Genomic DNA, 22,818 nt, shown 5'->3' on the forward strand with positions numbered 1-22,818 from the left:
GTATTTGATAAATAAATGCTTTGCACATCTAGCCATTTTAAGTGGATGTCCACAATGACTAAAAGCAGGAAAGGACTGACGTAGTCAGTGAGTAAACAAATCCAGAGTTTACCCAGCCATTCCCATGAATGTAGGAGAGCTATGGCACTAACTTTTGTCCTTGTTGTCACTCTGGGCACTGCCCCACCAACACGGCTATGTCTGCATCCAATTCTGTCCAGCAGTCATAAATTCTCACCAACATCTTCATTTTGGAGACTCCTGGATGACCCTAGTGGAGTTCAGCCAGTATTTGACAATGACCTTTACCCAAAACAATCACTCTTGCTCTCCATCATAATATACTGCTCTCTATGTGATCTGGTCTCTCTGGATGCAGGAAGGTTTCAGTTCTGATTGTTAAAGCCCTTGAGTTTTTCTCACACAATTAGTTTTTTTAGTTTTGCCAGGACCAGATCTTTTTGCACCCATAGTCTGATATTATCAGTGGTTGCTGTGGTTGGTTCACTCGCCGAGTTCTACACCAAGAAGGCCATCAAACACATAAAATTAGACACAATATGTACACCACAGCAAAGGAAAACTGGAAATGAGGTAAACAATTCCGAATGACCCCAGAGTTTAAGTAGCAGGCAGGAAAACACAACAGCACTTCATCGGAGGCTGCACTGGCCATGTTACCCAGCAGGGTAATGAAACGTGCATGAACTAACAAACCAACTCGGTGAGCCAACCAACCACAGCATCCACAACCTGAGCTACAAATCTACTCAAGAACATTATCAGTGATGCTGGAAGGGTGTTCAGTGTGTTAAAACCAGAGAGGACTCTTCGAGTTCAACATCACCAGTGGTGTATCTGCCAGTGGGAGATGGTTCAAGGCATCTGCATCTGCATGGTCTCTGGCTGATGTTCAAATTTGTAATTATACACACTTACCCACTTAGAATGAGAGCCCACCACTGAATTTGATCTGAGGCTATGGGTGGCACGGCCTTGACCTCTTTGAGTAATCCTGGTAAGAGTTTGTGGTCTGTTATTTACATGTGCAAGGTATTGCTGAAACCTTTTCACACCAAGTTCTCTTAGTGTGCCTAATTGGTCTTCCCTGTTATTAGCACATCATCCAGATGAATGGTGAACTACAGTAGACTTTGTAAAATATTCTCCACTGTCCATTGCAAAATGGCACAGGCCGATGGTACCCCAAATGGCAGTCTCATATATTGGTACAAACTCTTATGGATATTAATTGTAGCATACTTCTGGGAATCCTCATCCAACTGCAATTGCAAGTTTGAATGGCTCACGTCCAACTTTGTGAAGCTCCACCACCTGATAACATTGCAAGGGATTGGGTATTTATCCAGTTGTGAGAAGTGGTTTACCATTTTTTAAAAATCCCCAAAAAGGCAAACTGACCTGTAAAGCTTCACAATCAGTACGAGTGGTGCTGCCCATTCTGCAGACTAGACTAGTCTGATGATTTCTTTGCTTTCTCTTCTCCTGATTTCTGCTTCTACTTTTTCCCAAAAGGCAAATGGCACTGAGCAGGCCTTGCAGAATATTGGTCAATGTGCAAGGTGGCCTTGACTGCTTTGATAGTTTTGAAAAACATTCAGGAATTTAATCAGGGCTTCACTCAAGCAGCTATTTTCGAATTGAAAAATGTTGAGCCAATTAGGTTGAATCTTTCTCAACCAATTTTGTCCCATCAGGCATGGGCCTGAGCCTTTTATTACGATCAGTGGTAACTGAACCAGCTGCTTGTCATACAAGATTAGAACCGAAGTTATGCCCTCAATCTGTAAAGGTTCCCCAGTATATGTTCACAGTCTGGACAAGATATTACATAAACTTAAGGGTTGGAGCCCAGGGTGAATTTTGATAAAGACTAGTTCAGCAATCAGAGACACTGTCGCGCCAGTGTCAATCTCCATTACACTTCACCTAATGAAGGGACAAAAGCTCAAAAGCTTGTGATTTCAAATAAACCTGTTGGACTATAACCTGGTGTCATGTGACATCTGACTTCAACTTCCACTAGCACAGGGTGACCACTTAACCAGACATTTACATTGATTGGAACAAAAAGAACTGCTAATGTTGTAAATCAGAAACAAAACCAGAAATTGCTGGAAAAGCTCAGCAGGTCTGGCAGCATCTGTGGAGAGAAATCAAAAATTTAACATTTCAGGTTGAGTGACTCTTCCTATAAACTCACAATGCTGGTAGTGAGGGAGTTCCAGGGTTTTAACTCAGTGATAGTGAAGGAAACAGACCCTTTGGTCCAATTTGTCCACGCTGACCAGGTATTCTAAACTAATCTAGTCCTATTTGCCAGCATTTGGCCCATATCCCTCTACACCCTTTCTATTCATCTACCCATCCAGATGCATTGTAATTGTACCAGCCTGCACCACTTCCTCTGGCAGCTCATTCTGTACACACACTTTCCTCGCTGTGAAAAAGTTGCCTCTTAAGTCCCTTTTAAATCTTTCTCCTCTCACCTTAAACCTGCGCCACCAAGTTTTGGACTCCCTACCCTGGGAAAAAGACTTTCACAATCCACCCTATCCATGCCCCTAATGATTTTATAAACTATTTAAGGTAACCCCTCAGCTTCCAATGCTCCAGGGAAAATAGTCTATTTAGCCTCTCCCTGTACCTTCCAACCCCGTCAACATCCTTGTATATCTTTTCTGAACCCTTTCAAGTTTCATTTAGGGCATTTACCTGAGGTGAGGGATCTATTTGGGGCATTTACCTGGGGTGGGGGTATATTTGGGACATTTACCTATGATGGGGTATATTTTGTGGTAAAAGCTATCACAATCACAAAGGACTATAAAACTGTATTTTCATTAGAGAGAGAGACAGAGACAGAAAGAGAGTAAGATGACTGATGGTGGTTTAACCTGAGGGTAACCACACCTCAGTTGAGGAGAGGTTTAGAAGGAGAGGTCTTCATGGTAACCTCAGCCTGTGTAGAATCGGGCACATGGCTGTTGCCAACATTACATCATGAACCCCAGTGCGGGCTCTTTCTTCTGGTTAATACTGATAGGTCAAAGTCATTGTCTTCAGTCCTACAACAAATACATTCCTCAATTACCAACTCTATCCCTCTCCTTAGCATCTGCCTGAGGCTAATACTTTGCACAATTGTGGAGTATTTACTTGGGTGTGGGGTATTTATCGAAATGCGGAGTTTTTAACCTGGATGGGAGTATTTACCCAGGCATTTATGAGGGTATGGGGTACTTACCCAGGGTGAGGGTATTTACTTGCAATGTAGGGTATTTAGAAGCAGTGAGGGATAGTTCCCTGGGTGGGGTGTATTAATCAGGTGGGCAAAATTACCTGTGATGGGGAAATTTACCTGGGATTGGGGTATTCACAGTGATTGGGATATTTACCTGTGCATGGGGTATTTATCCACAGTATGGGGTAATTACCTGCGTTAGGAGATTATTTACCCAGTTGGGGTAATTATCCAATTATGGGACATGTACCCAGGAATGGGTTATTTGTCTGGGTATGAGGGATTTACCCAGGACTGGTATTTACCAAATGGGATGGGGTATTTATTCAGATATGTGATACTTATCCAGGTATGGGGTATTTACCCTGGTACAGACTATTTACCTGGGGAGTAGCTTTACCCAGGTAGGAGGTATTTACTTGCGTACGGTGCAATTTACCTAGATGTGGAGTATCTACTTGGGTACAGAGTACTTACCTGGGTGTGGGGTATTTACCCTGGTATGGAGCATTTCTTTAGATGTGGGACAGCTACCTGGGTATGGGGCATTTATATGGGTGTGGGGTATTTACTCTGGTATGGGGCATTTATTTAGATGTGGGGCAGTTACCTGGGTATGGGTATTTATATGGGTGTGGGGTATTTACCCAGGTATGGGGTATTTATCCCAGGTGAGAAGTATTTTTGATATGGGGTCTTTACCCGGATGTGGATTAGTTACTCAGATACGAGGCATTTACTCGGGTGTTGTGTAGTTAGCCAGGTGTTGGGGTAAATACTCAGATATGTGGTACATACCTGGTATGAAGTATTTACCCAGGAATTGGGTATTATCTTGGGTGTGGGGTATTTACCTAGGTATGAGACATTTAGCTGGGTATGGGATATTTACCCGAGTATGCTGTATTTACCAAGGTATGGGTATTTACCCAAGCATGGGATATTTACCCATGTATGGGGTATTTACCTGCCTGTGGGGTATTTACCCAGGTATTGGGGTATTTACTTGGGTGAGAGGGCTATTTACCCAGATAAGAGGGATATTTAACCAGACGGGTTCTTTTAGCCAGATAAAGGGGTATTTACCTGGATAAGGATGTATTTATGCAGGTGGGGGGGGGGTATTTACCTGGGTAATGTGTTTTTATGTGGATAAGGGGGTATTTACCTGGATAGGGAGTAATTACGTGGGCAAGGGGTGTTTACACGGATTAGGGAGGTATTTACCTTGGTAGTGGGTTTTTATGTGGATAAGGGGGTATTTACCAGATAAGGGAAGTATTTACCCGGACAAGGGAGGTATTTACTCGAGTAGGGGTATTTACCCGGATAAGGTGGGTATTTACCCAGGTAGGGTTATTTACCCAGGTAGGGTTATTTACCCAGATAAGGTGGGTCTTTACCTGGAAAAGGGGGTATTTGCCCCGGGGTATTTACCTAGATAAGGGGTATTTACCCGGATAAGGGGGTATTTACCCGGCCCCGGGAGGGGGCGGGAACGGGTTAAATTTTGGGCGGGCTGCTTTGTACCTGGGTGACGTAAGGGCCGCCACTTCCTGAAAAAGCGGCGGAGCCGGAGCCGGAGCGAGTGACTGTTCCGTCTGTAGCCGGCCCTTGGAGCCGGATTTGAGCGCACTTGGGAGCCAGCAGCCAGCCACCGCCCCGACAGCGGACTCCGCGCCCAGCGCCCGGAGGTGAGCTCTTTTCAACCGAGTCCGGCTCGCTCCCCACCCCCTAATCTAAACCCCCTCCCACACCCGTCTCCGTCCTCCCTCCCACACCCCTCCCAAGTCTGCGACAAAACTTAAGAAAAACTCCGGCAACTTTTGTGACAGTATTTCTGTAACTCTCCCCTCGCACCAGCTCAGCATTAATTTTAAACCGAAGCCACCTCCCGTCCAGTCGCGATGTGGCTACATTTGATTTACCAATCCCCTCGGAATTTTAGAATAGACTCAAGAAAATCTCCTTGGCCTTGACCAGGAAGAGTTCCTGTTGCTGTCCGACTCAGTCTCGCCTCCTAATTATAATTCACCAGTTTGTAAAACCTACATAACACCGCCACTGCCTTTTAATGTGCTTCCTGTAATGGGACTCTCAAAGCTGCTGTTGAAACAGTATTGATTTTTTTTAATGATCTGCTATATTTTTGTTGTTTGTAAATCTAAATTGTTATCAAGCTTTTTTTCAACTCTCTGTCCAAATTTATTTTCGGGGAGCTGTGTACATGACCCCATACTGCACTGTCCTTCATCCACTCCTTATTCCTCTTTCTCCTCCAAAAAACATGGCTTTGCACTTTTGCATTGTTATGTCTGTCAGGTCATTCTGTTGTACTATCTTCCCGTTTACTCATTTGCCTAACCACAGATAGAGAATTACTTACAATAGCTTCACTTCCCTCTCCTGTATCATTAACTATAACTCTGATGCCCCCCCCAGCCCAAGGGTTGATCATCAATCCCTCCTATTTCAAAACCTCACACTGCCCCTCGGTCACATTGTCTGTCTGAATTCAGCCTTTTAATTTTAAGATGCTGAATTCATGAGTTACATATTTCTAAGCTAACACCGAGCTCCAACTCGCCAGCACCTCTCTCAACTTCTCTCTTGTCACCAAGTCAACAAATGACTGCTATTGCTTATCTAAACTAGATGAACAGAAAAATCTTTTAGTTAACATTGAGAGGTAAGAAATCATTGTCTTCAGTCCTGGCTAACAATCCATTCCTTAAATTGTCAATTCTATTCCCTCTTTAGCAGCTGTCTGAGGCTAAACCTTGCACAACCTTGGTATAATTTTTGACCCTGAGATAATGTTCCAAACTTGTATAAACACACATCATCACTAATACTTTCTATATTCACCAACATTGTCCCTTTCCTTACCTCATCTGGTCTTGAAAACCTTTTTTCTTTCCCTTGTTATCTCTAAATACTTGATTTAGAATTTGTTCTGGTTGTTCTCTCTCATTCTCCATAGGATTATTAAAAACTCTGATGCCAGTGTCTTAACTTGTGTCAGGTCTTGTTCACCTCTTGCTCTTCTAATTGACATAAAATGGTTCTGTTCAAGCAATGTGTTCATCTTATAATCCCAAATCATGTCCTTGCGCCCCTACCCCACCTCCGCAGCCTTCTTTATAATCCCTTCCAGCCCCACGTCCCTCCAAAATCTCATTTGTTTAACCACTTTGCCTTGGCCCTAAGCTTTCAAATTCTATCCCTGAACTTTTCTGTCTCTAACACGACTTGATCTGTTTAGCCCACAGGGTAGTGAGGGTCTGGTTCTTTCTTTCCTGAATGAATGTTCAACATGTAAAGCTGATTGCATTTACAGAGTACTTGAATACGCTCTGATCTCACATTGGCACAAGTCAAAAATTAGAAAATAGAAGTAGGTTGTTTAGCTGATTCTTGGCAGTTTAGACAGGATGTTGCAATTTTCCCTGATTCATTGATTTTTGTTAAATTTCTTAAAGCCTACCTTTTTGACCAAACTTCTGATCAGCTTTCCAAGCATTACTTACTTGGCTCTGGGTTAATTTTGTTTAATAATGCTCCTGCAGAATTCCTTTTTGGATACTTTACTGCATTCAAACTTCTTTAAATTAGAAATTATTTTACTTATTCTTTTCACTCAGTTGTAACCCTGAAGCCCTTTTTATAGATTAGAAATCTGATTTTAGAGTGCAGTCCCAGGAATATTCTTTGGCTACTCCTGTGTCCAGTTCTTGCATTGCTCTGCAACTGGCTGCCCATACTCATTAACACGACCTCACTTTTTTTGTTTGCTTCCTAATCTCGAAAATCAACAATTATTATAGTCCAAAATCAGCATGCCTCAGATGCTGATAAGCAGCAAAGGCTGGAAGATCTCAGAAGGTCTGGCTGCATCTGTGGAGTGAGGAACAGAATTGATGTTATAGGTCAATGATCTCTAGTCCTGTTCACGTCTGTTGCAGTGAATTTCCATAGCTCCAAATGCCTATACCTTGACAGGATGGAACCTGAGAGGATATTTAGAGTCTAGAACCAGGGGACACCATTTATCATACAGTCCCTCAGGCCCTTAGGCCCAACAAATCCACATGGACCCTCGGAGCATCCCACCCAGACCCATCTGCCTATAGCCTACCTGATCTACACATCCCTGAACACTATGGGCAATCTAGCATGGCCAATCCATCTAGCCTGTGCATCTTTCGACTGTGGGAGGAAACCAGAGCACCTGGAGGAAACCTACGCAAGCACAAACTCCACACAGACAGTTGCCTGAGGGTGGAATTGAACCCAGGTCCCTGGCGCTATGAGGCAGCAGTGCTAACCACTGAGCCATCATGCTGCCCCACTGTTTAGAAGTGAGGAGTCCCACGTTTTAAGATAAGGAAAAATTTTTTTTTCTTTGAAAGGATCCTTTAGACTGTAAGCTTCTGTTCCCAAGTGAGCACTGGAGACTGGCCATTCCACATCTCACTGTGGAATACAGTTAAAATTTGGATCTCTTCAGCCAGAAACTACAATGAAGCCATTGATTCTAGGCTGTCCTCTCTAGGTCCAAAGTGACAGCAAAGGAACGGTGATATATTCCAAGTCAGGATGGTGACTGCCTTGGAGGGGAACTTGCAGGTGGTGATGTTCCTATGTATTTGCTGCCCTTGTCCTTCTAGACGGAAGTGGTTGTTTGGAAGGTCTTGTCTAAGGAGTTTAGTGAATTGTTGTAGTGCATCTTGTAGATGGTACACACTGTGATTGAATGTTGGTGGTGGAGGGAGTGGGATGTTTGTGGATGTGGTGCCAATCAAACAGGCTGCTTTGTCCTAGATGTCATGCTTCTTGCGTGTTGTTGGGGCTGCACCCATCCAGGCAAGTGGGGAGTATCCATCACACTCCTGACTTGTGCCTTGTAGATGGTGAACTGGCTTTGGGGAGTCAGGAAGTGAGTTTCTTGCTAAGCATTCTGGTTTACTGACCTGGCCTTGTAGCCACTGCATTTGTGATTAATCCATATCAGTTTCTAGTCAATGGTGACCTGCAAAATGTTAATAGTGGGGGATTCAATGATGACAACACCATTGAATGTCAAAGAGCAAAGGTTAGATGGTCGTAGCATTTATATGGCACAAATGTCACTTCCCACTTGTTGGCCCAGGCCTGGATACTGTCCAGATCTTGTTACATGTGAACATGGACTGCTTCAGTATCTGAGGAGTTGCGAATGGTGCTGAACATTGTGCAATCGTCAGTGAACATCCCCATTCCCCATTTCTTCCTTTCTGGAGGGAAGGTCATTGACAAAGCAGCTGAAAGTAGCTGGGTCCCTAATACATGTAATGTCAGAATGAGAACAGCTTTGTTTTGAGACAACAAAATGTGAGGCTGGATGAACGCAGCAGGCCAAGCAGCATCTCGGGAGCACAAAAGCTGACGTTTCGGGCCTAGACCCTGAAGGGTCTAGGCCCGAAACGTCAGCTTTTGTGCTCCTGAGATGCTGCTTGGCCTGCTGTGTTCATCCAGCCTCACACTTTATTATCTTGGATTCTCCAGCATCTGCAGTTCCCATTATCTCTGATACAGCTTTGTTTTCAGTTTTCTAAACCCGTTATCATCATTATACACCTCTGTCAAATCTACCATCAATCTTCTTTGCTCCCAGGAGGAAATCTCAGCTCCTTCAATCTATCCTTGTCACTAATCCCTTCATTCCAGAGCTGTCCTGATAAATCCCATACACACGCTCTTGAGGAGTTTGAATGCGTTACTTTAACTGGAGCTTAATCAGATCATCATAAAAGTCTAGTGCACCTTTTCTGCTTCTGTACTCAATTTCTAATGAAGTCTAATGCCACATTTGATTTACTAACCAGTCTTTGACCTTTTGAAGGTGGTAGGGAAAAAATGGCCACATACCCTGGGTCCCCCTGTTAACTCTCTCTCTTTGAATTTAAATGACATTAAGTCTGTATTGCTGCCACTTGTTGCGTTGCCAGCATGTACTACCTCTTAATTCACTGTATTAAGTTCGATCTGCCCATGCTGCCAGCCTATCAATGTTCCTTTGTAGACAGTTTCTGTCATTCTCACTTGACTGATTCTCCATGTTTTGTATTATTGACAAGTTTTGAAATTTTATTTCATATTTCACAACCCAAGTTATTTTTATGAAACAAGAGGGAGTGGTCCTAGCCCTGACTCTTGGGAAATGTCCCTCTGTTAGATTCTTTAGTCTGAAAAATAATCCTACTCCACAGATCGCTGCTTTCTATCTGTAAATATTTACCCAACTGCACATTGCTATTCTGTTTCACGAATCTCAATTTTGTGAACCAGCCTTTGACAAGCTGGCATTTTGTCAAACCTTTTTCTCTAAAATCTATACAGGCAATATCCACCACAGTCCCTCCATCAATCTTCATCAAAATATTCAATCTTACTGGATGAGCATGGTCTACCTTTTATCCTAGTTTGATTATTTTTCCTAGGTCTTTCTAAAACTTGACCCACTGTCAATGTTAAACTAACCAGTCTGTAGATTCTAGGATTGTTCTTTACAGGCATTCCTGAATAAGTGTCACATTTTCCACTGTTCAATCTTCTGGTGCCTCCTCCATTTCAAAGGGAAGGTTGAATATTTCAAGCTCTTCCACTATCTCCACTACCACTTCCTTTAGCAAACTGGAATACAAGATAACTGGATTTTCTACTCATCAGCCACCCCTGTGCCTCCTGCCCTCCATTCTCACCCTATCTATTTCATCCACTTTGTCTGATAATTTCTAATCAACCGATTCAGGGATGTAATTTCACACCTTTTTGGAGCAGGTGGGACTTGAACCTGGTTCAGGGGCAGGGACAATTCTACTGTACCACAAAGATAGCCTCAATCTGCTGACATATTGGCAGATTCCATGTTTTTAGTAAACTAGTGTGTTCGTTATAATATTCTAACACTGCTACAGAGACAGAGAGCATGCAGCAAAAGTTTGCCAGACAAACCTGGGGTCACAAAGCTGATTTATGAAGAGAGCTTGAATCAGGTTAGGGTTGTATTTTCTGGCATTCAGCAGAATAAAGCAGGACGTGAACCGCATTGGAACCTTGGAAATTCTAACAGGACTAGACAAAGTAGATGCAGAAAGGATGCCCCTGATGGTGGGGGACTCGTAGACTGAAATGAGGAGAAATTTCTTCACTGAGTAGAACACCTGTGGAATTCACTACCACAGAAAGCAATCAAATCCAAAACATTGTGATCAGAGATAATGGGAACTGCAGATGCTGGAGAATCCAAGATAACAAAGTGTGGAGCTGGATGAACACAGCAGGCCAAGCAGCATCTTGGGAGCACAAAAGCTGACATTTCATGCCTAGACCTTTCATCAGTAAAGAGGGATGGGGAGAGCATTCTGAAATAAACATGGAGAGAAAGGGAGGCAAACTGAAGATGGATAGAGGAGAAGATAGGTGGAGAGGCAGTGGGAGAGAGATCCTCCTGAGGTTGGTCTGGAGGTAACTTCTTCAGGGTAGGCCTCCTGGAAGAGGCTTCACAGTGAGGTTAAAATTGTGATTGGAGATGATGGGAACTCCAGATGCTGGAGAATGATTTCAAGACTGAGTTGGATGCGGCACTTGGGAGTGAAGGGATCAAAGGATGGGTGGAAAGCAGGAGCAGGTATTGATTTGGATGATAAGCCATGATTATAATGAATGTCAGAGCAGGCTCCAAGCCCATGCCTGTTCCTATTTTCCAGTTTTCTGTGCTGTATGCCTCTAAGCACAGAACATCCTCTCTGTCCTCAATTTGGTTCATTCCACCTCTTGTTACTTTCACAACATGCCTCTTTACACACTGGTAGAAGATTTTTGTTTTGTTGATTTGTCACTCTATCCCCATATTTTCCTCTTTGCCGGTTTGTGTTCTCCTCTTCATCCCTCTTAACCTGTTGTAGCTCTCTCACTCTCTTTTCCCCCCTTGTCTAAGTAGGGAGCTGGATTCCTTACCATTTGCCTTGTTGGATTGTATTAAACTTTTACCTGAAGAATCTCTTTGTTTCTGGTTCCATTTATAGCCTGGCTGAATCCCTCCTCATCACATTGAAATTGTGCTTTGTAAGTTCTACATTAGACTTTCTTGCGGTTTTCCATTCATCCCAAGGTTGACGTTAGCAATGGTCATTCACCAGCACTGGATCCAGCAACCCCTCCCTTTTTTTTAAATCACTGAGAGAATGTACTGATTAAGGAAATTCACTTTAACACATTTCAGAAATTTCTTTGCCAGCTCACCCTTTACTCTAACATTAACTAGCCAATTATTGATTTGGGGTTAAGTTTCCCAGTGTCATTTGGAGGCCTGTTGAATACCCAAATAGTATGGTCTTAAACTTTTTAATTCTCTGTTCTAACTAGTTGGACTCTGGACTCTGTTATTTTCCCCCTCAAGGGCTTGCCCTATATCTTCAATATTTCAATATCTCTTTTATTTAAGACCATAAGACATAGGAGTGGAAGTAAGGCCATTCAGCCCATCAAGTCCACTCTGCCATTTAAATCATGGCTGCTGGGCATTTCAACACCACTTCCCTGCACTCTCCCCATAGCCCTTGATTCCTTGTGAGATCAAGAATTTGTCGATCTCTGCCTCGAACGCATTCAACATCCCGGCCTCCATGCACTCTGCAGCAATGAGTTCCACAACCCCACCACTCTCTGGCTGAAGAAATGTCGTCTCATTTCAGTTTTAAATTTACCCCCTCTAATTTTAAGGCTGTGCCCACGGGTTGTGGTCTCCCCACCTAACGGAAACAACTTCCCAGCGTCCACCCCTTCTAAACCATACGTTATCTTCTAAGTTTCTATTAGATCTCCCCTCAACCTTCTAAACTCTAATGAGTACAATCCCAGGATCTTAGCCGTTCATCATACACTAAACCTACCATTCCAGGGATCATCCTTGAATCTCCGCTGGACATGCTCCAAGGCTAGTATGCCCTTCCTGAGGTGTGGGGCCCAAAATTGGACGCAGTATTCTAAATGGGGCCTAACTAGAGCTTTATAAAGCCTCAGAAGCACATCACTGCTTTTATATTCCAACCCTCTTGAGATAAATGACAACATTACATTTGCTTTCTTAATCACAGACTCTACCTGCAAGTTAACCTTTAGAGAATCCTGGACCAACACTCCCAGATCCCTTTGCACTTCTGACTTGCGAATTTTCTCACTATTTAGAAAATGTTTAGTGTTGCCATCCTCAACCCTCTTTCTCTACCTTTTCCAAATGCATTATATTGTTGCACATTTAAGTGTTTAGTCCTTACTGTGTTTAAGCTAGGTGAAAGCTGGCCTTCAAGAAAGTGCTGCTTGTTTAAATATTTACTTCAATACTGTACAAAAGTGAAGTTTTCCATGTGAGCACTCAGGAAGCACACAAAGGTTGGCAACTTGTTTTACAATCTGCTGCATATTTTACACTCTCAGACTTTCAAAGGGAGTTAATGTCATTGGTTCATGTGGGCCCTAATCTTTGGTTGCTTTGCCTCCGTCCTATGCCTTTGTCTTGGTCACCTTTGACTACCTGATATCAATGCATCTTTTCGCACAACTGTAATAAATAAACTTATCACTCTCTTGATCTATGTCTATAGTTCATCCCTGTGAATTCAAATAGAAAGTTAAGGTTCATTTTTACCAGAGCCCTGTAAAGTTTGATGGCATTCTGTTTTGATGTGATCTGTTGCATAGTTGTAGTTTAAGTTTCTGGTTTTGTAATTACTGCTGTCTGTTGGTTGGGTGCTATTTAGTGAACAGTCTCCTACGTTTTTACAGAATAATGTGAAATATTTGTTCACATGGGTGTCACTGGCTGGGCCAGCATTTACTGCTTGTCCCCAGTTGCACTAGAGAAGGTGGTGGTGAACTGCTGTAGTCAGGTGGGATGTAGGTACACTGCAATTAGAGAGCTCTTGGACTTTGACCCTTTGATAAAGGAACAACAGGCAATATGTTTCCTAGTCAGGATAGTGTTGCTTGGAGGGGACCTTTGTGGCATCTTTTTGTCTCCATGTATCTGCTACCTCTCCTGCCTTGAGCTATTTCTTGGCGGCTTAATAAGTATGTGCTACTTGTACCTCCGAATGGTGCATATCATCTTATCTGTGTAATGTTGCATCAACCACTGATCTTTGCAAGTGTATCTCGCTTGTTTAGTATAGTGTGATTTTGAAACAAAACGTTCTTGATGCAAGTGTCTCGGACCAAGTGGACATCTATTGCAAATTGTTATTTGCCTTGAGAAGGCGGTGATCAGTGTTGAAAGGATAGTAAAACCAGACATAGAACATAGGACAGTACAGGCCCTCTGGCCCAGAATGTTGTGCTGAACTTTTACCCTAATCCTAGTGTCTGTCTAGCCTCCACGCCTGTCTTTATACTAGCATCCATATGCCTATCTAATAGCCGCTTAAATGCCTCTAATGAGGCTGACTCATTACCCTCTCCGGCAATGCGTTCTACGTCCCGACCACACTCTTAGTAAAGAACCCACCTCTGTCTCCCCGATATCTACCTCCACTCACTTTAAAACTATGTCCCCTCATAATAGCTACCTCCACCCTAAGAAAAAGTCTCACTGTCTACTCTATCTATACCTCCGATCATTTTGTACACCTTTATCAAGTCACCTCTCATCCTTCATCATGATAAAGAGAAAAGCTGTAGCGCTCTCAACCTTTCCTCGTAAGACCTCCCCTCCATTCCAGGCAACTCCCTGGTAAATCTCCTCTGCACCTTTTCCAACACTTCCACATCTTTCCTTTAATGAGGTGACCAGAACTGGACACAATACTTCATTTGTGGATGAACCAGGCTTTTGTATAGCTGGAGCACAAGTTCATGGCTCTTGAACTCACTCCGTCTATTAATGAAAGCTAACACACCATATGCCTTCTTAACAACTCTAGCCACCTGGGTGGCAGCTTTCAGGGAACTGTAGACATGAACCCCAAGATCCTTCTGCTCCTCCACACTGCCAAGAGTCTTTCCGTTAAAGTCTTACGAGGAAAGGCTGAGGGACTTGAGGCTGTTTATTGTTAGAGGGAAGAAGGTTGAGAGGTGACTTAATTGAGACGTATAAGATAATCAGACGGGTGGATAGGGAGAGCCTTTTTCCTAGGATGGTGATGGCAAGCACGAGGGGGCATAGCTTTAAATTGAGGTGTGAAAGATAGAGGACAGAGGGTCAGAGGTAGTTTCTTTACTCAGAGTAGTAAGGGAATAGAATGCTTTGCCTGCAACAGGAGTAGATTCGCCAACTTTAGGTACATTTAAGTCGTCATTGGACAAGCATATGGATGTACATGGAATAGTGTAGGTTAGATGGGCTTGAGATCGGTATGACAGGTCAGCACAACATCAAGGGCTGAAGGGCTTGTACTGTGCTGTAATGTTCTACGTATGTTCTATGTTAACCCTGTATTTTGCTTTCAAGTTTGTCCTTCCAAAATGCATCACCTCACGCTGTTCAGGGTTAAACTCCATCTGCCACTTCTCAGCCCAGCTCTGCATCCTATCAATGTCCCTTTGTAACCTTGAACAGCCCTCCACACTATCCACAACATGACCCACCTTTGTATCGTCCACGAATTTGCTAATCCACCCTTCCACTCCTTCACCAAATCATTTACAAAAATCAAATGCAAGATGTATGCACAGAACGCCTGTTGAGAAAATTGTATGGCGTCCCTGATGTTTTCATTGAAACATAGCATGTAAGCAAGGAGTCATTTTAAAATACTGTTTGAGACCTCAGTGGGAGTAGTCTTTCTGGCCACTGCACAGCAGGGAGGGTTTCCCTTCCTAGGAGAAGGTACAGGGGAACTTTACAGTAAAAGTATTATGGATGAGGGTCTTTGGTTGAGAATGTCAAAACTAGTTTTGCTCTCTCTTTTTAGAGCAGACATGGTTGAGGGGACTCAATCGAGGATATGATTCCTCAGGATTAATATTGTTGTGTAAGTGGGGAGAAACTGTTCCCAGTGGTAGCAGAGTTGGCAGTCGTCACTAGGGTAATTACCTTAAAGCCCAAGGGAGATGGGTTTTTTTTGTAGGAATTTATGATTGAGGAAGTAGTGCTGTCAGGGCATTGAAAGTAGATTGGATAAAACATTTGGGAGAAATTTACAGGGGTGTGGGATTAATTGAAAGTCTGTATATACACAATGAGCTAGAAAGGTGTTCTTGAGCTCCAACGGTCCAGATCTGGTAAGAGGAACAAGTTTCCTTCTCTAAAGGGCATTCGTTAACTGGTGTGCTTTTCCAACATCTAACGGTTTTGTGGCCACTTGTGTACATTTTTTTTACTTCCAGATCTTCTTCAAATTGTCAAACTGCCCTGACAGGTTTTTGTGGCTTGTGGATTATTATCCTGGATGCACCTTGTTTGATCAATTTGCATAGAGTTTATGAATCAAGGACAATGTAGGTTAATGATGGTCTGAATTTTCTTGGAGTTTTTCTTTATGATTACTCTCCCTGGCCTGAGGTCTGTCAATTATGCATTCTGTCTCTGTCAGATGGCAGCTGTAGTTACTGTAATCTCTGAGATAAAAGGTGTTGTATACACAGCTTTGGCTCCTTGTTGCAGCAGGATTGACTTGAGTCATAAAAACTGACAGTTATCAAGAAACATGAGAATTCCATAAATGAGGAAAATAGTTATACTATTATGACATGGATTGCAGACTGGATAGGCACGGATCTTTTTCAAATAGTTAATTAGATGACATCCTGGCATGTGAAGCTCTAGTATAAAAATGCCTGTCTCCGTATAGTCTTAATTTACTTAATTGAAACATGTAAAATAATCAGAGGGTTAGACAGGGTGGATAGGGAGAGCCTTTTTCCTAGGATGGTGATGGCGAGCACGAGGGGGCATAGCTTTAAATTGAGGGGTGAAAGATGTAGGACAGATGTCAGAGGTAGTTTCTTTACTCAGAGTAGTAAGGGGATAGAACGCTTTGCCTGCAACAGGATTAGATTCGCCAACTTTAGGTACATTTAAGTCGTCATTGGACAAGCATATGGACGTACATGGAATAGTGTAGGTTAGATGGGCTCGAGATTGGTATGACAGGTCGGCACAACATTGAGGGCCGAAGGGCCTGTACTGTGCTGTAATGTTCTATGTTCTATAGTCGCTGTCTCTGTGTAATGGCATGGGTGCTGTGTATTCACCTATTCAGCTGTACTTATACAATTACAATAACAATACCATCACTCAGCTCAGAACACAGATTCTGTGCAAGTCCTGGATATTGTAGCTGTGTGAGTAGGTATTGGTAATAAAGTTTAAGATATGCCTCCCAGAAGGGCACTCGCTCTGGGTATATGTTGTGTACAGTAAAATATCTGCAAACCCCATGAGTCAGTCTGTGAATAAACTAGTAACATTAGGGGTGATAATAAAATGTGAGGCTGGATGAACACAGCAGGCCAAGCAGCATCTCAGGAGCACAAAAGCTGACGTTTCGGGCCTAGACCCTTCATCAGAGAGGGGGATGGGGAGAGGGAACTGGAATAAATAGGGAGAGAGGGGGAGGCGGACCGAAGATGGAGAGAAAAGAAGATAGTTTCCGGAGGGAGGAGGGTAACTTCTTCAGGTTAGGCATCCCTGGAAGAGGCTTCGCAGTGAGGTTAAAATAGTATCCGAGATAATGGGAACTGTAGATGCTGGAGAATTCCAAGATAATAAAATGTGAGGCTGGATGAACACAGCAGGCCAAGCAGCATCTCAGGAGCACAAAAGCTGACGTTTCGGGCCTAGACCCTTCATCAGATAGGGGGATGGGGAGAGGGAACTGGAACTATCTTCTTTTCTCTCCATCTTCGGTCCGCCTCCCCCTCTCTCCCTATTTATTCCAGTTCCCTCCCCCCATCCCCCTCTCTGATGAAGGGTCTAGGCCCGAAACGTCAGCTTTTGTGCTCCTGAGATGCTGCTTGGCCTGCTGTGTTCATCCAGCCTCACATTTTATTATCTTGCTCACTGCAGTGTTCCTAGTCTCTGACCTGTTCTTAGAACATGGAACGTGGAACTGTACAGCATGGAAACAGACCCTTTGGCCCTCAATGTACCGAATGTGACGCCAAACGAAACTAATCCTGTGTGTGTGCGTTCTGTTTTTTTTTCTCCCCACCTCTGCCGCACCGCTTCATGCAGGCATCCTGTAGCCACTGTCTTTGCGGCCCAACCATATCATCGGTTTCTGCCCCATGGTAACCCGTAGGATGCTGTTTGTGTGGCACAAATATTACTTGCCATTTTCAGCCCAAGCCTGGATATTGTCCAGATCTTATTGCTTTTGAACATGGACTGCTTCAGAATCTGAGGGCTCATGAGTGATTATGAAGGAGTGGAGGTCTTCAATGAAGCAGCTGAAGATGGTTGGGCCTTGGACACTGCCATGAACTATAAAAAGTGGAGAGTTTTCCCCCTTAAACCTATTGATTCCAGTTTTGCTAAGGCTCCTTGATGCCACACTTGGATGAATGCAGCCTTGATGTCAAGGGCAGATGCGGCTTGATAGCACTGTTGATGACCCTTTCCATCACTTAACTGATTGAGAGTAATCTGAGGCAGTAATTGGCCAGGATGGATTTGTCCTCCACTTTTGTGTACAGGACATACCTGGGTAATTTTCGACATCATTGGATAGATGTCAGCGTTGAACTATAGTGGATCAGCTTGGCTAGGAAGGGCATGTTCTGGAGCACAAGTCTTCAGGACTGTTGCTGGAATGTTGTCGGGGACCATAGCCATTGCAGTATCCAGGGACCCTAACTGTTTGTTTGATATCACGTGGAGTGAATAGAATTGTCTAAAGACTAGTATCTGTGATGCTGGCACTAGTGGAGCAAGCTTATTTCAAGTGTTCAATTCTGAACCATTATAAAAACCCAAATCTTTCAAACATATTTTAACAAATGCATGATGTAAAAATTTTTTTTTCAGCATGTATTAAATAGTAATTGCGTACTGTCCCTGGTTGCATTTGGATGCAAACCTTGGGAATAATAAGATTAACTTCTAGCATCTCCCAGTATCCCATCTGTTACTGAGATTGAAAGAAAAGAATTCCGGTTTAAACAGGGCAGAAGTGACAATGCTGCTGGTTTATGTTTCTTTTTCTTTTGTATTGGAGAATCTTATTTCCACCCAACAAGCTGCACAGTGCTGGTAAGGAAGTTGTTGAATGATATTGTGGCTGACAGTTTTGGTCTAGAAGATCTTTCGGGTGTTAGGTATGACATCCCTGTTGTGGAATAGTGGTTGATCTGACCAATGGCAGATGCACTGTTGTGGCTCATAGTGCAATAGCACACTGTCCTGGGGCATCTAATCAGAGAAGGATCACGCAGTCTGGACTCTTTACTGATTCCTGATCTGAGTCATTGTGGCACTGCCTCCTGTCATACAGATGAAGCCTGCTGATCCAGTCTCTGCAGATGTCTAGGCCTGAACTGTCAGCTTTCCTGCTCCTAAGATGCTGCTTGGCCTGCTGGGTTCATCGAGCTCTACACCTTGTCTCTCTTGTAAAGAGTTTGATCCCACTGCCTCGTAGACAGGTCTGTACAAACAGACCGGCTTGCCCACCCCTTTCTGAACCCACTGTTACCAGAGGAGTGGGAGCGGCCCAGAACCACCCTCCCTGTCGTACACCTTGTGGTGGCTGATTGCACACTGTCAACCAGCCACACTCTAGTAGTCTCCTGGGGTGGAGGGGGTGCATGCAGAGAGGAGCCTAGTTTGATGATTGACATAAACAGGGTAGTGCCACAATGGAGAGTGCAGGCTGCTTATTATAGAAGGGTGGGTGTTCTGTTGGTGAGTGAGGGCATTCTGTTGGGGATGATGAGGGGGAAGAGGGTGCTCTGTCGCCCTGCCTGTGGGCAGTAGGTGTTGCTTCGTGTTTGAAGTTGGAGATTTTTGCGATTGAGGATTGTTGTGACTAAACAAACTGCCAGGGGGCAGCAGCTCAAACAGAATTTGACGTCAGGGAGTCTGTTGCAATGTTTGGATGCAGAATCTGAGTGACCAGCTCTTCACATTGAATTCCTATCCCAGGACGTCAGGTTCTCCTGTGCAGGTGAGTGAGCTTGTGTTTTTAGCAGAACTGAGCAGCCATTGCCACAGTGACAGCAGGTCAGTAAAGGCTGAAGTATTTAACAGCTTGTAGTTCAAAACATTTTCATGAAGAAAAGATGAAAGAGATGGAAATGAAGTGAGCTGCTGATTGTGTTCCTACTTCACAGGAGGGTGAAGTGGTGATGGGCTGACAGACTGCACCCCGTCTGTCCCCCACAGCCTCTTATCAAGCCTCTTCAGGCAGCATCCATTAGGATAGCAGCCTTGTTGAGAGAGACAGATATTTTTAAAAATCTAGAAAGAATTGAATTGGAGAAATTTGACCTGATTGAGGCAATGGGTTATAAAAAAGCTAATTAATTCTGATCCTCTTGATTTTATTCCCTGGTCCGTCAGTCTGAGAGCTGTTGGATAATTTTTGCCTGCCTTGTTGCCAGTCTCAGTCTGTACATGACCCATTCGTTGGTTTAAGTGATTTTTTTTTATGAGCAGTTGGAAGTTCCTAATTGCTGCAACAGAGTCAATCTCCGATCAGTTGACAAGGAAATGTTTTTAAGGCTTACCGTGAAACTGGGATGAATCTGATGGAAGGGATGCAGTGAGGTGACCTAAGACAGTGTGGCTGCTCAGTGAAGTGTTTTATGGTGTGTTGAACTTAAGCTCAGTTTATTGAAAAGCTAATTTAAAGCAGGGGAAGTATGAAAGTAAGGTCTGCATTCCCTCCTTCCTCCCTGAGTCAGAGTTACCAGCTACAGAGCTCCCTGTCTGTGACTGAGGAGGAAGATATTCCCGTGTCAAAATTTGCCTTTTATTTGGGGGGATATTTGTCTAACAGGAGTTTTTCAGCACTGACTGAACAGAACAATGAGTTGTCAGTACATCTGAGCACCAAGTTGGGGAAAACAGTCCAAGATGAATAGATGATGGGGGGGATGGTATAGTGTGGGGGTGAATCACGGGAGGCAGCACAGTGTGGGGCTGGATTGGCAGTACGGAGGGGGCACAGTGTGGCGGTGGATCTAGGGGAGGGTGGGATGCATCAGGGTGTGGGCACAGCGTGGGGGATATATCTTGGGGGGGGGGGGGGGGGGAGAGTGGAGTGGGTCAGGCAGATGGGGTGCAGTGTGGGTGTGGATCGGGGTGGTGCACAGCGTGATTGGGAGGAGAGGGTGCAGTGTCAGCTGTGTCCAGTATGGTGTTTTTTTTCCATTCAGCCCGTTGAGTCTGCTATGCCATTTGATCATGGCTGATATGTTTCTAAATGCCATTCTCCTGCCTTCTCACTGTAACCCTTGATCCCCTTACCATTCAAGACTGTCTATCTCTGTTTTAAATACACTCAATGATTTTTGCCTCCTCAGGCCTCCGTGGAAATGAGTTTGCCAGATTTGCTACCCTCTGGCTAAAGAAAATTCCCCCTCATCCCTGTTCTAAAGCGTCATCCCTTCACTCTGAGGCTGTGCCATTGGGTCCTAGTCTCTTCTTGGCTTGCTGGGTCTGGATACTAGTAGGAAAAATCTTCTCCATGTCTACTCTGTCATGGTCTGTTTGGTGCCCTGTAAATCTCAATCCGTTCTCTTCCACCTGCCCCTGCCTCCCTCCTCCCCACCCCACCTCCTCTGTCCCCAGTTCCTCTCAACTGCTCCTCATGACAAACCCTTCATCCCTGGGAACACTTTTTTTGTAAAGCTCCTTCTGGACTACCTCCCAAGGTTAGCACAGTCTTCCTTAGGTATGGGGCCCAAAACTGCTGTCAATATTCCAAATGCAGTTTGACCAGATTCATATACAGCCTCAAGAGCACATCTCTGTTCATGTGTTCTATAACCTACTTGAAATGAACATTAAGATTGCATTTACCTTCCTAACTGCGAACTAAACCTGCACATTAACCCAAAGAGAGTCCTGAACTGCATTTTTTTTGTGCTGCAGATTTCCCTCCTGTTTTCCACCCCCCCACCCCCAACCCCATGCAATCAGTCACTTTTTTTTTGCTCTGCTCTGCTCTGTCCCCCACCCAGCTGCTGTGCCCCTGCACATCCCCACCATTCTTCCCCCCCGCCCTCCCCAGTCCATGCTGGTTTCTGAGCCGTGAGTGTGTCTCTTGTCAATGTCTGAGCTAATGCTGTGTGTGGGTGAGGGGGAGGGCCCTGGTATTTATAACAATTCAATTTCAGCTTTTCAATGAGTTTCCAAAACTCGTTAAACCAGAATTTCTTTGTTCTCTGGGCGATTCTGTCATTGAAATCACCTCTTTGTCAAAACCTCTGCAGAATAAATCTGTCAAATTCTCTTTATCTCAAATGCTGAGAGAATGGCTGATGTAGTAGCGTGTGTTTGTGATGTGGGCGGGGGGGGAGGTGGGAATGGAATCTGGGTGTCCCAGATCAGAGTGCCATCTTTCATCTTCACCCACCACCCCTCCCAGACCTGGAGGGGTAAGAGCCAAGTGTCCTTTCTCCCCTGGAGGGGTATTGGAATGTTGATGGGGTTGTAAAGTTTGGGGGTGGTGGATCAGTGGATGTAGAAGCTGAGGCAAAGGGAGGCTGGTTTGCTGGGACTGGAGATTTTGGGGCATAAGGGCAGAATTCCAGTTGGAGATGGGGAGGGGAGTAGGCAGGGCAGAACTGTGTAGGGATAGGGCAACGGGATGTAGGGTAATGTGATGAGGGCGAATGGGCTATGATAATATCGGAGTTGGGTGCAGTATTGGTTGAAACTGTTCTGAGATGGGATCCTGCCACTGAAAAACTCCCTGTTTAATTCAAACGAGAAAGGTGCACTGCTGTATCATGGCACTTAGTGGTGTGGCTTCTTTCAGCATTTCTTCCTCCTCCTCCCTCTGTTCAAGAAAATGGAAACTCAGCTGAGTACACAGTCACATGTGCTGGAAGCAAAGTGATTTGTGGGGAGACTTTGGGTGGTGCTGAGTTAATCTCTGTAGGGTTAATGAGGAAGGCTGATGTGGAATTTGAATTCTTGGTCAGATCTCAGAGTGAGTGTGAGAGGAGGAATGACTGAGCCACAAGAACAGTTAGTGAATGAGGCTGTTCAAAGGAGGCTCACAAGATTGAGACTTGGCATGATTGGTTGTCTTGAGGTAAGGTCAGACTGACTGGGTTTGTTTCCACTGCAGTTTAAAAGAGTGAGGAGTGACTGGATTACAGTATAAGATTTTAAATAGCCTTGGCAAGGTAGATATGGAAAGGGTGTTTTCTTCTGTGGGTCAGCCTGGAGCAAGGGGACACTGTTCTAAAACACAGTTGTCACCTTTTTTATTTTGAAGTTTAGGAATTTTGTCTGAGCTCGAGATAGACAAGCTATTGAATCGTGTTAAGGAGAGATTAGTTGAGTCTTGTTGGGTAGGGGACCGAGTGTTAATGTAGAATTTGAATCACAATCAGATCAGCTG

General features: G+C 44.1%; 1 protein-coding gene across 3 annotated transcripts in view; it reads left to right on the forward strand.

Annotated features, from left to right (window-relative positions):
- The first annotated feature begins 4,832 nt into the window (after positions 1-4,832).
- Positions 4,833-22,818, forward strand: part of LOC125460312 (protein kinase C delta type-like) — an 85,625-nt gene continuing 67,639 nt past the window's right edge. The window contains exon 1 of one of the 3 annotated variants that reach the window (XM_048547653.2): positions 4,833-4,959. The gene's annotated coding sequence lies outside the window, so the exon portion shown is untranslated. Of the gene's footprint in view, positions 4,960-19,338; positions 19,408-19,438; positions 19,464-22,818 lie in introns of those variants that run through there. The other 2 variants (XM_048547654.2, XM_048547655.2) reach the window with 2 other exon arrangements.

The sequence above is a fragment of the Stegostoma tigrinum genome, chromosome 11 (genome assembly GCF_030684315.1).
Source record: "Stegostoma tigrinum isolate sSteTig4 chromosome 11, sSteTig4.hap1, whole genome shotgun sequence".
Lineage (NCBI taxonomy): Eukaryota > Metazoa > Chordata > Chondrichthyes > Orectolobiformes > Stegostomatidae > Stegostoma > Stegostoma tigrinum.